Raw genomic sequence first — 18,538 nt, forward strand, 5'->3', positions numbered from 1 at the left:
TTATTCATGCTAGAATTGTATTAACCGGGAACTTAGTACATTTGTGAATACATAGACAAACTAAGTGTCACTAGTATGCCTCTACTTGACTAGCTCGTTAACCAATGATGGTTAAGTTTCCTAGCCATGGACAAGAGTTGTCATTTGATGAACGGGATCACATCATTAGAGAATGATGTGATTGACTTGACCCATCCGTTAGCTTAGCATTATGATCATTTAGTTTAATGCTATTGCTTTCTCCATAACTTATACATGTTCCTATGACTATGATATTATGCAACTCCCGAATACCGAAGGAACACTTAGTGTGCTATCAAACGTCACAACGTAACTGGGTGACTATAAAGATGCTCTACAGGTGTCTCCGATAGTGTTTGTTGAGTTGGCATAGATCGAGATTAGGATTTGTCACTCCGTGTATCGGAGAGGTATCTTTGGGCCCTCTCGGTGATGCACATCACTATAAGCCTTGCAAGCAATGTGACTAATGAGTTAGTTACGGGATGTTGCATTACGGAACGAGTAAAGAGACTTGCCGGTAATGAGATTGAACTAGGTATTGAGATACCAAAGATCGAATCTCGGGCAAGTAACATACCGATGACAAAGGGAACAACGTATGTTGTTATGCGGTTTGACCGACAAAGATCTTCGTAGAATATGTAGGAACCAATATGAGCATCCAGGTTCCGCTATTGGTTATTGACCGGAAGTGAGTCTCGGTCATGTCTACATAGTTCTCGAACCCGTAGGGTCCGCATGCTACATTCGATGATGATCGGTATTATGAGTAGATGTGTTTTGATGTACCGAAGGTAGTTCGGAGTCCCGGATGTGATCACGGACATGATGAGGAGTCTCGAAATGGTTGATTGGAAGGTTATATCCGGACACCGGGAGGGTTCCGAAGTGTATCGGGTATTTTTCATAGTACCAGGGGGTTACCGATACCCCTCGGGGAGTCTATGGGCCTTATTGGGCCCTAGTGGAGAAAGAGGGCATCAAGCAAGGTGTGGGGCGCGCCCCCTAGGCCCAAACCGAATTGGTTTATGGTTTGGGGGGGCGACCCCCTCTTTCCTTCTCCCCTCCTCCTCTTTCCTCCTTCTCCTAGTAGGAATATGAAAGGGGGGGGCAAACCTACTTGGAGTAGGATTGCTCCTCCTTGGCTCGCGCCTTCTCCTAGGCCAGCCTCTTCCTCCCTCCCTCCTTTATATACATGGGGAGGGGGCACCCCGAAGACACACAAGTTGATTGTTTAGCCATGTGTGGTGGCCCCTCCACAGATTTCCACCTCGGTCATAACGTTGCAATGTTTAGGCGAAGCCCTGCGCCGGTAGCTTCATCATCACCGTCACCACGCTGTCGTGTTGACGAAACTCTTCCTCGACCTCAGCTGGATCTAGAGTTCGTGGGACGTCACTGAGCTAAACGTGTGCAGATCGCGGAGGTGCCGTACCTTAGGTGCTAGGATCGGTCGGATCGTGAAGACGTACAACTACATCAACCGCGTTGTCATAACGCTTCCGCTTACGGTCTACAAGGGTACGTAGACAACACTCTCCCCTCTCGTTGCTATGCATCACCTAGATGGATCTTGTGTGTGCGTAGGATATTTTTTGAAATTACTGCGTTCCCCAACAAAGGCATTTGAGCCAGGTCTATGCGTAGATGTTATATGCACGAGTAGAACACAAAGGAGTTGTGGGCGTGGGTACATACATATTGCTTGCCGTCACTAGTTGATTCTTGGTTCAGCGGTATTGTTGGATGAAGCGGCTCAGACCGACATTACACGTACGCTTACGCGAGACTGGTTCTACCGACGTGCTTCGCACACAAGTGGCTAGTGGGTGTCAGTTTGTCCAACTTTAGTTGAATCAGATTCAATGAACAGGGTTCTTTCTGATGATCAAAAAGCAATCACTATACCGCGTTGTGGTTTTTGATGCGTAGGTAAGAACGGTTCTTGCTCAACCCGTAGCAGCCACGTAAAACTTGCAACTACAAAGTAGAGGACGTCTAACTTGTTTTTGCAGGACATGTTGTGATGTGATATGGTCAAGACGTGATGAGATATAAATTGTTGTATAAGACGATCATGTTTTGTTAAAGTTATCGACAACTGGCAGGAGCCTTATGGTTGTCTCTTTATTGCATAAGATATGGTACATATGCTAATAAGCGCAGCGACACATGGATCTGACCACACAATGAAGAGGACCTCATGCTAGATTAAGGGAAGTAAGTCTATAGTCTACGGACACGATATGAACTTAAAAATCATTACATCATTATATCATTGTTGTCTTGAAAGAAGTACATCTTTAGTACATGAAGATGTTGTATGAGCGAAGAAAGCATGGAAACAAACTTCTTGTCAGAAGAAAATTGTTTTTGCGATGGAAACACTTTTTGTAGGGGGTGGAAGCAAAGATTTCTTGTGTTGCAAACATAATAAAAAGATGATGCATGGGGCTCAAAATTTCCTATGTGGAATTCTTGGATGCAAAATTCTGCTATATGGAAACAATGGGCTATTTTGTTAGGGCTAACCTAAATTTGATTGCGATAGAAGCAAATTATCTTGCCATAGGACCCATTTTTATTTTGCGGTGGAATCCAAATAAAATGTTACACCAGACACATGTTTTCACCAGATCATATGAAATTTGATAGGCACCGGAAGTAAATTTTACTGGCATCTAAATAACTGTTGAATAAATTTTGTAAAATAAAGAAGCATGAAGTTTTACCAGCATCAGATCGGCATTCTGTGTGATCGAAGCAGCAGCAACAAGGACCTCAGCATATACGTGCGTTTCGGAAGCATTTGTGCAGCAAGCAATAAAGGCTAGTAAAAGCGCTCCATTAGGAAGGAATCTAACAAACAGCGTAGCCTTCCCTCCTATTGATCGAACTTCTTATGCTACTAATCCAATGGTCACCGAGTGTACTGATAGAACCAACATATCAGTAGTTTGATCCTAGTGCCTCCCTTTAGGTATAGGCTGGCCAAGCTAACTTGATTAAAAAACCTATGAACTGCAAAAAAGAAGTACCACAATACTAGATAATGTGTCGCTTCAGAAGATAACCTAGTTGCTAGGTTTCCGCATCAATGTAGATTATCATCTAATTTCGAAGCAAGTCGTCTTCCTTTGGATTGGGACTTGTAACTTGCACGTCTGCCTCTCAATAGGGTCATAACTTGAGACAACATACCCTAAAAAGGGGAACTAGAAACAACATGCTTAAAATTCGAATTAATCTTTATGGTGTTTGGCGATGATTTTCTCTTCAAAAACGCATCATAGATCGAACAATTGGAAGAAACTACAAATAAATTAGCATCGTAGATCCATCCTCAAAAAAACTAAAATTGGTTGAACAATTCGATAAATATAAGATGAGGGTTGAGGGGAATTGAGACAGTACTTAATAGTGCTAACCTTCAGAATGAAACGCCGGAGAATTGACATAGTGTACTTTGCAGGATTGGCCAGGCGCGGAGCCAGTGTCATCTGATTTGATTGAACTTCGCAAGCTAGCGGCTGCTGGCGGCGCTAATAGTCTCAGATCATACGTTAATCACCCCAGGGCATTTTTTAGGTAACGGCAAAGATTAGTAGTAGGAGCGGGGGAGAGCGGGGGAGGCTATGACCATGACTGGGCTTTCTTATGGGCCCTTTTGCCAAATATAATCGTAATTACTCCTAGTAGCTATCAAAGAGTTCGTCGATCGTTGGGGGCGGAGGGGGTGTCTCCGCCAGCCACTGAACACCAATCATCCAATCATCGTTTATGTTTTCTTAATTACTTATTTGCTCTGAGATCTATGGAAATACAGAGATCAAACAAACAAAAGATTGGTACTAAATCTTATAGTACATGAATTCATCTTATGGGTACGCAGTTTTGTTTCCCCTGATCGATCTAACAGCATCAAAATCATGGATCTTAGTTTTTCTGGAGAGAAGATGAGCTTTCGAATTCGCAAGGCTACAGGGTACAGCTCGGTGGCTCAAGCCAAGGTGCTCGCCTAGTCGTCGGTCTCCTCGTGGGTGCCGTCCAGCGGCTGCGCGGTACTGCTGGACGACTCCCACTGCCCCAGAAAGTCTATCTCGGCCGGGGGGTCTCCTCCATTGCGGTACTCCTTCCAAAACTCAGAGTTGGGTGTAAGCCGACGCACCGTGCTACGGGCGCCGCCATGCACAGCTGGAGCCGCCGCAGGTGGTGGTGGCACCACGGCAAGCGGCTCGACAGGAACTGGCGGCGCTACGGGCGGGACTGCAGCGACAGGTCTTGGTGCCGCAGCTGGGAGCGGCACCACGGGCGGACGCCGGCGCAGCATAGGGTTTGCCGTCCCAAATAGGGTCTGTGGCACTCCAGGCTTCGCCCTGGTGTTGTGCCACAATATGTGGAGAGCAAGGGAGCGGGCCGATATACACTGTGTGCCGCAATGTGGGCAGACGTGCGCTGCCAGGAGAATCGTTGGTGGCCGTGGCGGCAGTGCTCTGTTTGGTGCGCCGCCGTTCCGGTTCCGAGCCATCGGGCCGGCTGAATTTGAGTGCAGAGGGGGTTCACGAAGAGATGGTTGGCAATAATGGGCTGGGCATTGTTTATACTAGCAAAAGGGCCCGTGCGTTGCAATGGGGTTATAAAATTGCTGTGTTCAAATCAAGCACTGGTAACATAATACCTATAATGAGTATAGTTAATGTGCATCCAACCTTTTTAATTCAAATCAAATGAAACTGGTCGTTGGTTGCACTTAAGAAATAGACGTGCCAATATTTATATATATACATTCAGTAATGGACTACACACAAGCTTAAAGGCCACAATTTATTCTAAAAGCATTAGTTCAAATTTGGCAATCGAAACATCCATTACTCAAGTGTAAATACTAAATACAAACTGTGACTGCTTTTGTTTGAATTTTTTAGAGATAACAAAATTTATAAATTGTTCCTCAGAAATTAATATGGCATATGACTACTCCGGCATAACAGATTACCATTTCAAAGTATTACCAGTATAATTGAGTTGCTTAGCCATGTAATCTAGGATAGTATAATCTGCAAACCCTACTACGGTAAATAATTCAAAACTTCAAGCAAATCTGCTTCACTCCGTCCCAAGTCCTTTGTACAGACTTCGGATTAATAGAATAGAACAAACATGGCCAAAAATGGAGGATGCGCGTACTTAATTTTATGGAGCAGCTTATATAGAGCAGATGATATGGGAAACAGGAAGAACTCCAATAAAAAAAACTCAGGTAAGAAAGATGCAAGTAATAGTAGACAAAAAAATCATAACCTCAAGCAAACCTATGTCACTCTCCGAGTGCCAACTCATCTGTATAGACTTCTGATGCACATAATAGAATGAACTCCCGAGCTTTGCTACGGAACAAACGCCGGTTGCTAGAATTACTGTTTTTCCCCTCCCCTTTTCCTTATCTCCTGTTCTCCACAAATAATAAACTGACACTTATAAATCCAAATGGCATAAAATGGATTTTGAAAGGAAAAAATGCACTACAACATGAAGTGATGTTTGACAAACCTGGCAAACAAATAAAGATTAATTTGGTCAGCTTAAAGCAGATGAGATGGGAAAACAGGAAGAACTTCAAGACATCACTTAGAACAGCAGTAGAACCATTCACATGTAAGCAAAAATCTTCTCTGGACATCATACGGCATTTTCAGGTTGTGGGATAGTTACATCAGCTTCTATGGAAACGTCAAGTAGACATAAACAGTACTGAAGGAAATAGCTTCAGTTCTGTTCCACTATGTTTTGCTAACAATTTAAATTTATAAAGACATGTGGCTATCTCTTGTAAACCAGACTACTGCAAACCCCAAAAGATCTCTTGGTTTTTGAGAAAATAATCTGAAGCCATTATATAATTTGAAGTTCACAATTTTTTTTACTCAAACAATAGTAGTATGCAAATTTGCTAAATATATGCAGTGTAATTATGTTTCAAGTACTGTGCAGGCATGAAACATAATGTTTTGAAAGGTCTATATTACATCGGAAGCCTGCATCCTCGGAAGCAGTGCCAGTGCAATCTAAGATCCATGCTTAATTCATGAATGCATCATCTTAAGTCACATAGTTGCTCTCCTCGGAAGCAGTGCCGGTTGCTAGAATTACTGTTTTTCCCCTCCCCTTTTCCTTATCTCCTGTTCTCCTTAAATTATATAGGCCACCAGCTAACAACACTATACAAAGTTGCTCTGTACATGTACGTCATGTCAGATCAAACGAATGCATTAGCTGGAGCGCCAGGCATATATGTGTAGAGCAAGTACCAAACATATATCTCTGAAGATCAGAAGTGGTTTTATCAAAACCCACAAAAACATATAACGCATGAACTTTTACCAAAACCAATCGTTATACAACAATAACTACAGTTTATCTAGTTCTGCGTGTTAGGTTGCGATATGCAGCGACAGACAACATGAAAAATACAATCACCAAGAAAGATGTGTATACACCGGATAGATTAAACTATGAGAGCATCGGGATATAGCAGGGTGAAGCAATGCATCATTTTAAAATTTACCTCAGATGAACAGCATAGAAACAGCCACGCAACCAAAATATGAATCACTGCATGGCCTAGGTTCCGGTGTAGCAACTCTTCTTTCTGCGTTGTTAAACAGGCAATAAATTAACTGGGGTCAAATCCAATTACTTATGTGCAATCCTTGCATTTGTATCGCTTACTTCGTATCGGATAGACCTGAAAGGTATTCATCGGTTTGATCTTACCAATAGGATCAAAGTAACTCAAGACATGGGAACTAATTAAACCAAGGATACATTGGTGCTTATCAATACCTCCCAATTAGATTTCACATTAAATCAGTGGAGGGGTGGGAGAGGAGCACATGTACGGAGCAGTGTCCTCGCCGGCCTTGCAAAGGAGGGCCTGGGTGGAGGAGCCGGCTTTGAACTTTCTCATGCCGGACATTCCTGGATCTCCTCCAGGCACATGCACAGATGAAAGGATGATCTCCTCCAGGCACATGCACGGATGAAAGGATGATGCAGCCAGCCATAGGGGAACAAATCCAGTATGCAAAAAATAAAAATAAAAATAGAACCATTTGTACCACTCCATCTCAAAGAAATTAACCAACATCTTCCTGGAACATAAACTTTCAAGGTTACTGGCCATTATTTTTTCTCCACGAGGTCCAGACTCATTCTATCTAAATGATTGACTGATTACAAACATATCAAAAAAGAATTTGTTAATTGAGTATATCAATTTTATTCCTGTGGAATAAAATGCAAGCTACTCCAAAATTAACATGCCTCTGAATCAATTCCAAGATATACTCTACTCCGAAATTAACATGCCTCTGAATCAATTCCAAAATATACTCATATTGTACCTCATGAACTGGTGACATTGCACAAAACGCAAGTTCAATCCTAAAATATAGGATAATCATTAAGACAATACATAAGCATGTACTGTATGTGTACGACAGATTCAGGGTGAATAATAAGAAGAGATTATACCATGCTAATTGAGGGGGCTATGGGCTTTCTCGTCACGGGAGAGGAGGCAGCTGCTCCATGCCGCGCTCGCGTTCGATGCGGAGCTATGGAAACGCTGTTCTCCAACGCCGTCCACGGACGGGAGGCAGATGCGGGTCAGAGTCGTCCTGCGTCGAGGAGGTAGAGGCGGGCAGGGGCAAGAAACGGCTTGTTGAGGTTGGCTGGGCCGGCGTCCTGTTGGATGAGGTGGTTGGGGTGGCATCCATTGGAGGAGATGTCGATCCAGGCGTGGATGGGAGACGGAGGTGGTTGGGCTGCAGCCGGGGCGCCGATGTGGGCGGCTAGCGGGCTGGGGGAGGTGCGGCCGCGGCGGCGTGGGTGGCGAGCGGGTTGAGGTGTGGCGGCGGCGAGCGGGTTGAGGTGTGGCGGCGGCGAGCGGGTTGAGGAGAGGAGGCAGATGCGTACGGGCTTTTTTCTTAGAGAACCGTTTTTTCTTTTTTGGTAGCAGATTAATAGGACCGCGGGTTGATTTCAAAAAAGCATAGGGACCTTGATATAAAAACGCCACGACGGTGAATCCGAAGACTCAATCCGTGGAGAGATAGGATACAGCTGGACCTCCCAACGGTCAAAACGACGTTGTGACACGTCATCGATCTAAATGCACATACTAGCTTCCCGGCCGTTTTACATCATGCATGAACACTCGTCAAAGGAACAGTGATATGTTCCAGCAAAAAAAAACCAGTAATATATAGGACCCATGGCTACCAATTTTAAATTTTAATTTCTAATTTCTTTCAAGTGCCCATGATTCTGGTTTTCAATTTAGTTTGGCCAAGTGACCGGATGTTTCTTCTGAATTTATTAATAGACTAAGTGCCCAAAAAACTATTACAAAATTTTAATTTATCACACAAATATGCCTATACCTATATCTATATCTATATATGTACCAATATTAAAAGACCAAAAGGCGCATCAAATTAATCTTGACCATTAAACCATATATCAATCCAATGGCCTACGTTACTTCAATGGTGAGCCCTCAACATGTTTAATGTGCAATGAAAATCATACCATTTTTGCAAAAAATAACTTCATATGAAATATCAACTTTTGTGTTAATTTTATAATTAATACGTAATTGATATCCTACCTAATATCAACGTGCATTAAATTTTCTTCCTAATATTAACTTGCATTGCACATACACATTACTCTTTACTATTTTGTAGTTAGTATCAAAAATACCCATGGGGTAGATCCAAGTAATGTCGGTCATCAAACCAGGTCAATCCAACGACCTAGATTGCTCCAATGGCGAGCCCTCAACACGTTTGGCGTGAAATTAATACCATACCAAATATCAACATATTTTGTAAATAATATCCTACCTAATATTTCCGTGCAGTTAATATAATGCCTAATATCAACATGCATTGCAGATAGACATTACTAGTCACCCAAATATGAGACTCATTAAAATAATATGTTATATTTTATGGACCTTGGTCCACTATATCTTGTACCTCAGCCAGTTAAAATTCTAACTCTCAAGGGCCCATTTGAGTTGCATGAAAAATGTGTGAGGTTAAATTTCATGCCACAGATACCGAGGCCAACTTGCTACGATCGTTGGTAATAAATGAAAACAAAGATATAATACTCTTTCCTTACAACTTCAAGTGAGTGTTACTGTCTTGTGCATATTCGGTTTCCCTTATATATTAGTCAAGGTTATAGTAATGTAATTGATGAGTTATGCATGCGTGTGCAGTTTCCACTATATTCTCCTAGAGATTAAGCTTGAGCAGGGACTAGTAACCGTCTTAGACTCAAGACGAAAAGATCCCCAGGAGGACATGACTCAAATGCTCGAGAAGTAAGTTAAATCGATCATTATCCACCATATCAGCAACTTTGTTCATTTCCTAATATATCAAGTAATTGTTTTTTTTGTCTGGCAGGGTTTGGAGAAAATTCACCAAAAAAGCTCTGGGACTCCCGAAGAAGCTGCAATTTAGACACCCGAAAGTAAGTACTATAGTAGCATGTTCCGCGCATCTCCTAGTGATTCAAGCGCTAGTTTCATCAATACCATTTGACATTCTTGCTTATCAGTTTGATTGACCTCTATTTCTTATAAAGTGGTTGTGGCAGGAACAAGGGAATGATTTCTATGGATACTACGTTTGCGAGTCCATCCGCCACACGACCTGTGAGCGGGGCTACTTTGACGAACAATATGAAGTGCGTAAATAACAACATTCACAATTTTATTTTATTACCATCATTTGTGTTGAGTTTCATTCATTCATATATATGTATTGACCCCCTTCTTTAAATTAGATATTTCGGAAGCGGGATGAACTCCTAGCACCAGCTCGCATGCGAGCAATTCAAGAGGAATTGGCGGCATTCTTTCTTGACCACGTGATCGCTGAAGACGGAGAATACTATGTGTACCATGCGTCCGTATGTTAGGAGATTATATTTGTAAGAAATAATTATTGTATATATGTAGCCGGTAGTGTCGGATAGATATACGAGAACTTTTTGTTCGACCAATCTCTCGGAGAAGGAGAGGTGGTCGATATCACTTCTCTCTGTATGCATATATGTTCATGACGATCTTCTGTTTCCTTCGTTTGCTTACTAGCTAGCTAGCGTGTCTAGTCCTCTCTATACGTATGTATAGTACGTAGCGTCGACCAAGCACGGACATAAAAGAGGACACTTCTCTCTATTAATTATAGCTAGCTAACACAATATATGAAACACCTAAATTAACCGCCAAAAACCCCCAAACCCCCCCCCCCTTCAAAAAAACAAAAACCCCAGCCACAGAAATGCTGACGCGTGGATGCCTATTGGTCCCGGTTGGTGCCACCAACCGGGACCAAAGGCCCTCCTGCCTGGGCTCCGCGCACAGGCCACGTGGAGGCCCATCTGTCCCAGTTCTGGATTGAACCGGGACTAAAGGGACAGGGCATTAGTACCAACCCTTTAGTCCCGGTTCAGGAACCGGGACAAAAGGCCCTTACGAACCGGGACAATAGGCCCTTTTTCTACTAGTGGTTGACAAAGTTTAGTGTTAAGCACAATGTTGGAAGAACTAATTTTCTTGCATGGTAGTTCACTATTTAGGTCCATGTTTATGTGTCAATACTCGACCTCATTCTGGACATGTTATTTATTACCAGAGAGTTCTCCCACCACGTGTCAGTTGCACCTCTTCAATCTCCAACACTTCCCCTCTATGTAGAGGATATATACAAAAGAGACGATGCGTAGGACAAACACCTCAGTGCACACACATATGCCAAATTCCTAGTGTTGAGCTATACTTCTCCGATGCCCCTGTCCTGATGATTGCGTGCACAACCATTTGGAAGAGCATGCCTCCGTAACTATGTCCCTTGAGAACTAGTTGTCCAGTGTGCAATGCTTCTCAATACAAGAAGGCAGGAAAGAAAGCTCCTCAGAAAGTTGTATGGTACTTTACGATCACTCCTCGTCTGCAGCGGTATTTCGTAGATCCTAAGGAAGAAAAGCTCATGCGCTGGCATGCAGAGAGAAAGAAGCCCGACGATGAAGATGATCCGAAGCTGAGACACCTCGCAGATGCTACCCAGTGGAGAGCATTCAATGTTGAATATGGATTTTTCGCAGAAGATGCAAGGAACATCATGCTTGGTGCGAGTACCGATGGCAATGAATCCGTTTGGAAACCAGAACACCAACCACCGCACATGGCCCGTATTTGTATGGATGTACAACCCGCCCCCATGGAAGTGCATGAAGATAAAGTACATACACATGAGTATGCTGATTCAAGGGCCGAAATAACTGGGAAATAATATTATCCTGTATATGGACTTCTGAAAGAGGAGCTAGACACGTTACGGAAATCGCTGGTCAAGACATGGGACGCCAACATAGGAGATTATTTGTGTATGAGAGCCGCACTGATGATGACGGTGCACGACTATCTCGTTTACGGGTACACCTCAAGCTAGGTGCGCCACGGATACTGAGGATGCACGAGGTGCATGGATGATACAACATCTCAGCAGCTTACGTCAATGAAAGATGGCAGGTCTGGGAAAATCGTGTACATGGGGCATCGTAGATGGCTCAAGAATGATGACCCGTGGAGAAAACATGGAGATCTATTCAATGGTTTGGCTGAGCATCGAGGACCTCCACATAAGAGGAGCAGCGCCGAAATCAACGAGCTGTTGAAAACTGGGAACAGTGCCCCGCGCCAGGAAAGATGAAAAAGCCGCCCGGGCCACTACTGAAGGTATGGAAAACGAGGTATGTTTTCTGGCACTTGGACTACTAGCCCAATCACAACATGCCTCATTGCCTTGATCAAATGCATATCACGAAGAATGTCCTCGAGAGCTTGCTTTGCACACTGATGAACATGCCGGAGAAGACCAAGGATGGGGCGAAGGCAAGGAAAGACTTGGAAGATTTGGAGATCAGGAGAAATCTCCACATGCCGCCACGTAAAAAGTTGATGGAGGAGATGGGGATGAAGGTGGGGGAAAGGGGCAGAAAAGTCAACAAGGAGGAGAATTATTGCCGCCCTTCTTGCTTCACCTTAAATGTGAAGGTGATCGATCAATTCATCAAGTGCCTTATGGGAATCAAAGTCAGTTTCGGTTACTGTGGGAAGATAAGCAGATTTCTAGACACCAAGAAGAAAAGGTTCGGCGGGATGAAGTCTCATGACTGTCATGCGATGATGACGCAGATACTCACGGTTTCCATTAGAAGGATAATGGACAAGCACATCCATGACACGCTTACTAGTCTCTGCAACTTCTTTAACATTATATCTCGAAAGTCCATCAGTGTGAAGCAGCTCCGAAGGCTACAGGAAGAGATCGTTGTCATACTATGTGAGCTTGAGATATACTTCCCGCCTGCGTTCTTTGACGTCATGGTGCATCTGTGTGTCCACATCTGGGACGACGTTATCGACCTCAGGCCGACATTCCTTCACAGCATGATGCCGTTCGAGAGGATGAATGGGGCCATCAAAGGATTCGTTCGTAACATGTCTCGTCCCGATGGGAGCATCGTCCAGGGGTATCTGACCTAGGAGTGCATCTCCTTTTGCCAGAATTATATAGGCGGCGGAGACCCTGTTCTTGGATTGCCCGTCAAGAAGCACCATGGGAGGCTCAGAGGAGAAGGTCACAACAACGGCTAGAGGGAATTGCACCTAGACTACTCAGATCGACGGAACGACTTTGACATGGCTAACTTAGTAGTTTTACAGCACCTAGATGTGGTAGATGATTATGTGACACTGTACAAAGAAACCATCGCAAAGAAGTACCGTGATTAGGGGATGTGCAAGACGGACGACGAAGTTACTATAGAGAACAACGCCACTTTCTTGCGTTGGTTCAAAGAGCAAGTTCTTGCTAATCCCCCGGAAGAGGGCGATTCGAACAAATTGCTCATACACGCCTTAGCACATGGCCCCACGCCCAAACTCGCGACCTATCAGGCATACGATATCAACGGGTACACGTTCTACACGGAGGCCAAAGACATGGATAGTGATTACCAGAACTCAGGGGTGACGATTGAATGCGTGATCGACGCCAATGGCACAACTGAAAGATTCTATGGAAGGGTCGAAGAGATCTGGGAGTTCGACTATGCTGGAATGCACAATGCAACGATGTTCCATGTCAGATGGGCTAAGGCCGTCGTAAGAGAAAAACAATATTTCACTACCATGTCTATACCCGACGCGAAGAGCGCTACCATGAATGTTAATGTCATTGCCAAAACTGAGCCATGGGTACACGCTAAGCACGTGACACAATGCTTCTCCATAACTGACCCGACCAATCCCAGCCGTATTGTCGTGAGGAGAGGCAAAAGGAGCATCGTCGGAATGGATGGAGTCGCCAACGAGGAAGACTACGACCAATATATATGGCAACCCAATGAGGGAAGATGACGATGACGATGAAGCATACGTGAAAAGAAGAATCAAGACTACATTACCTAAGAAAGATCGTACTTCATGGTGCTGGAAAAGTCACAGCAAGGGGCTCAATTATTCGACAACGAAAAAGAAAGGATGTATGTATATATGTATGTATAACTTGATGAGACAATCTCTAACTTGCACATATTTGTTGTGGGCTCAGTTATCACAGCAAGGTCGTCGACGCAGCTGAGAAACCATCATGACGATGACATATTGTGTACGCACTTAAGTAACCGTTATCGGTCAAATGATGTATACATCGTATTCCCTGCAGTGTGGGAGGAGGCATTCTCCTCGACTGCGTGCGAGACCTTCGGGAGAAAAACAAAAACCAAAAACCAAAAACAAAAAGGAGAAATCAATACAATAGAAAAATAAAAGTAAACAAAATTGGAAAGGAAAATAATAAAAAGAAAATAAAACAAAAAATTAGAAAAGGAAAATAATAAAGAGAAAATAATAAGAGTTAGCAGTAGCGCTAGACTAGGAACAGAACTATAGCTAACTTAGCTATAGCCCTGGTCTGTAGCCAGCGATACTGCTATTTTTACTTAACCCCCACGTGCGTGGGCTCAAAAATTTTCTTAGTCTCCCCCCTCTCCTCAACTCCTCTGCCCTGCCCTCGACCAGTCGTCGCTGTCCCCCTTCCCCCGGCCAGTCGCCGCCATCGCCCTGCCAACCCTCGACCTGGCCGCTGGCCATCGCCCGAGAGCCTGCCCTCGACCTCACCGTCCCCACGCGGGCCCACCCTCGACCTCGCCGCCGCCCTTTCCCCCGCCCTCGACCTCGCCGCCGCCTGTAGGCCTCTCCCTTTCCTCTCCCCTGCCATCCTCTCTCTGTCTCTCTCCCTTTCTCCGCTCTCTCTCTAATATGAACCCTACCTAGGAGTTGGATGTATGAACCCTAGGTGTTTATATGAACCCTGCGAGATGATGTTGCTGCTATGATTAGTAAATTAGGACAATAGGTATATTTTTAGGACAGTAGGAATTTTTTAGCAATTTTTTCAGGAAATTAGCTAGGGTTACAAATTAGTAAAATTGTGACATTGTGACGATGTTGTTGCTACTGCTGTGATGATGTTCTTAGCTATGACAGTATAAATTAGCTAGGACAATATAAATTAGTAAAATATTTTAGGTGATGCTGTTGTTGCTTTAAACAAAATTTGTAAAATTTTGAGTTAACAGAGAGTAGTTAGTATATAAATTAGCCAGGGAAAATTAGCTAGAGTATTTAGCTTTAAACAAAAAGCATTAGCTATGGCATATGTCATTGATGTTTTTCTTTTCAAAAACTTGGTTAAATTAATTGTTGCTATATAAACAAAAAAAAGATTGATGTTATATGATATATGTCATTGATGTTCATTTGCATATTCCATTCTAGTTGTCATTGGTGTTCATTTATAATTGTTGAATATGATATGATTAATGTTGGTTGAACGGACAATCGTCGAAGAATATCCGTGTGGCCTATGTTTTGCCGGAATGTTGATTCATTTCCGTTCCGACAAACTTCAGGCGCTCCATGTGTCCACTCTTTAACAAAGGTCATGCCAAAAATTTCGGTGAATTTCAGCATGACTTGTGCTAGACACTAGGACATATGGAGCCCAGGATTTGCCAGGAACCTATTAACCGAAGGCCCGGTGCAAATTGCTATTTTTTTTGCCTATTTTAATGTTTCACAGAAAAGGAATATCAAACGGAATGAAGCCTTCGCGAGGATCTTTTTTGGAACAAACGCAATCCAGTAGACTTGGAGTGGAGGTCAAGGAAGCAACAAGGCATCCACGAGGTAGGGCGGCGTGCCCCCCACCCTCGTGGGCCCCACGGAGCTCCACCGACCTACTTCTTTCGCCTATATATACTCTTATACCCTGAAAACATCCAGGAGAGCCACGAAACCACTTTTCCACCGCCGCAACCTTCTGTACCCTGAGATCCCATCTGGGGACCTTTTCCGGTGATCTACCGGAGGGGGATTCGATCACGGAGGGCTTCTACATCAACACCATAGCCTCTCCGATGATGTGTGAGTAGTTTACCACAGACCTTCGGGTCCATAGTTATTAGCTAGATGGCTTCTTCTCTCTCTTTGGTTCTCAATACAAAGTTCTCCTCGATGTTCTTGGAGATCTATTCGATGTAATACTTTTTGCGGTGTGTTTGCCGAGATCCGATGAATTGTGGGTTTGTGATCAAGATTATCTATGAACAATATTTGATTCTTCTCTGAATTCTTATAAGCATGATTTGATATCTTTTGCAAGTCTCTTCGAATTATCAGTTTGGTTTGGCCTACTAGATTGATCTTTCTTGCAATGGGAGAAGTGCTTAGCTTTGGGTTCAATCTTGCGGTGTCCTTTCCCAGTGATAGTAGGGGCAGCAAGGCACGTATTGTATTGTTGCCATCGAGGATAAAAAGATGGGGTTTATATCATATTGCTTGAGTTTATCCCTCTATATCATGTCATCTTGCCTAATGCGTTACTCTGTTCTTATGAACTTAATACTCTAGATGCATGCTGGATAGCGGTCGATGTGTGGATTAATAGTAGTAGATGCAGAATCATTTCGGTCTACTTGACACCGATGTGATGCCTATGTTTATGATCATGCCTGGATATTCACATAACTATGCGCTTTTCTGTCAATTTCTCGGCAATAATTTTTTTCACCCACCGTAATATATGCTTTCTTGAGAGAAGCCACTAGTGAAACCTATGGCCCCCGAGTCTACTTTACATCATATAAGTTTCCGGTCTACAATTCTAGTTTACTATTTTGCAATCTTTACTTTTCAATCTATACAACAAAAATACAAAAAATATTTATCTTATTATCTTTATCAGATCTCACTTTTGCAAGTGGCCGTGAAGGAATTGACAACCCCTTTATCGTGTTGGTTGCAAGGTTCTTATTTGTTTGTGCAGGTACTAGGCGACTTGCGTGTAGTCTCCTACTGGATTGATACCTTGGTTCTCAAGAACCGAGGGAAATACTTATGCTACTTTGCTGCATCACCCTTTCCTCTTCAAGGGAAAACCAACGCATTCTCAAGATGTAGCAAGAAGGATTTCTCGCGCCGTTGACGGGGAGATCTATGCTCAAGTCAAGACATATCAAGTACCCATCACAAACTCTCACCCCTCGCATTACATTATTTTCCATTCGCCTCTCGTTTTCTTCTCCCCCACTTCACCTTTGTTGTTTTATTCACCCGTCTTCCTTTCGTCTCTTTCCGCTTGCCTCTTGTGTGTCCATGTGTTAGATCGTTTATTTGCCCTCATGGCTAGCCCTTTCTCCCTTCCTTCGTCTCCTAATTTTGAAGTTCTTCACTTGAAACAAAGACAAGGAGAAAACTTAAAAGATGCTTGGTACAGGATGATAGAATCTTATCGTAGTTGCACTATAGGGGGAGATTTCAAGATTTTACTTCGTAATTTTTATGTTGGGCTGATCATATCCCATAGACAACTCTTGGATTTTGCCGCTAAAGGGAATTTTATTGACATTGATCCCAATATTGCTTATGAAATTATAGAGGGAATAGTAGGAGTACTTCCCCCACAAAAGGAACTACATATTACTCAAGAAGGAACCCAAATTTTAGAGAAATTGTGTGAATTGCAAAAATCTATTGAGCCACTTAAAAATGTTAGTGGGAACCTTCACCGTATGAATACGTTGATCACTCTTTGCAATAAGCGGTTGGATGCTCTAGATCTAAAAATCTTTGAGCATGAAGGGAAATGTAAGGAACCTCCCGGATCCGAGCATAACTGCATTAAAAATATAAATACCAAAGATGGCAATACCTAGATCTATTCTTACCTTTATGCCTAGCTAGGGGCGTTAAACGATAGCGCTTGTTGGGAGGCAATCCAATTTTATTTTTGTTCCTTGCTTTATGTTCCTGTTTAGTAATAAATAAATATTCTATCCTCTTTTATGATTGTGTTTTTTATGTTTTAGTTAGTGTTTGTGCCAAGTAAAGCCTTTAGGATCTTCTTGGGTGATTGTTATTTGATATCACTGAAAAAATAGAAAGTATGCGCTCACGAGAATAATTTCCATTTTCTACCAGAGAGAGATAAAATACCAATTCCAACTGCAGTAGATCAATATAAAAATTATTTAGGACGTCCTAATTTCTCAGTATTTTTGGAGTAGAGAAGTATTCGAAACCTAAAGATTACTGCAGACTGTTCTATTTTTGACAGATTCTGTTTTTCGTGTGTTGTTTGCTTGTTTTGATGAGTTTATGGCTAGTATCGGGGGTGGGGGGGGGTATGAACCATAGAGAAGTTGGAATACAGTAGGTTTAATACCAATATAAATAAATAATGAGTTCATTACAGTACCTTAAAGCGGTGGTTTGTTTTCTTATACTAACGGAGCTCATGAGATTTTCTGATGAGTTTTGTGTTGTGAAGTTTTCAAGTTTTTGGGTAAAGATTTGATGGATTTTGGAACAATGAGTGGCAAGAGCCTAAGCTTGGGGATTCCCAAGGCACCCCAAGGTAAAATCCAAGGACAACCAAAAGCCTAAGCTTGGGGATGCCCCGGAAGGCATCCCCTCTTTCGTCTTCATCTATCGGTAACTTTACTTGAGGCTATATTTTTATTCACCACATGATATGTGTTTTGCTTGGAGCGTCTTGTATTATTTGAGCCTTTGATTTTTAGTTTACCACAATCATCCTTGCTGTACACACTTTTGGGAGAGACACACATGAATCGGAATTTATTAGAATACTCTATGTGCTTCACTTATATCTTTTGAGCTAGATAAATTTTGCTCTAGTGCTTCACTTATATCTTTTTAGAGCACAGTGGTGGCTTTATTTTATAGAAATTTAGTGATCTCTCATGCTTCACTTAAATTATTTTGAGAGCCTTTTAGAACAGAATGGTAATTTTCTTTGGCTATAAAATTAGTCCTAATATGATAGGCATCCAGGATGGG

The sequence above is a fragment of the Triticum urartu genome, chromosome 5A (genome assembly GCF_056163025.1).
Source record: "Triticum urartu cultivar PI428250 chromosome 5A, HENAU_Tu73, whole genome shotgun sequence".
In the NCBI taxonomy this organism is placed as follows: domain Eukaryota; kingdom Viridiplantae; phylum Streptophyta; class Magnoliopsida; order Poales; family Poaceae; genus Triticum; species Triticum urartu.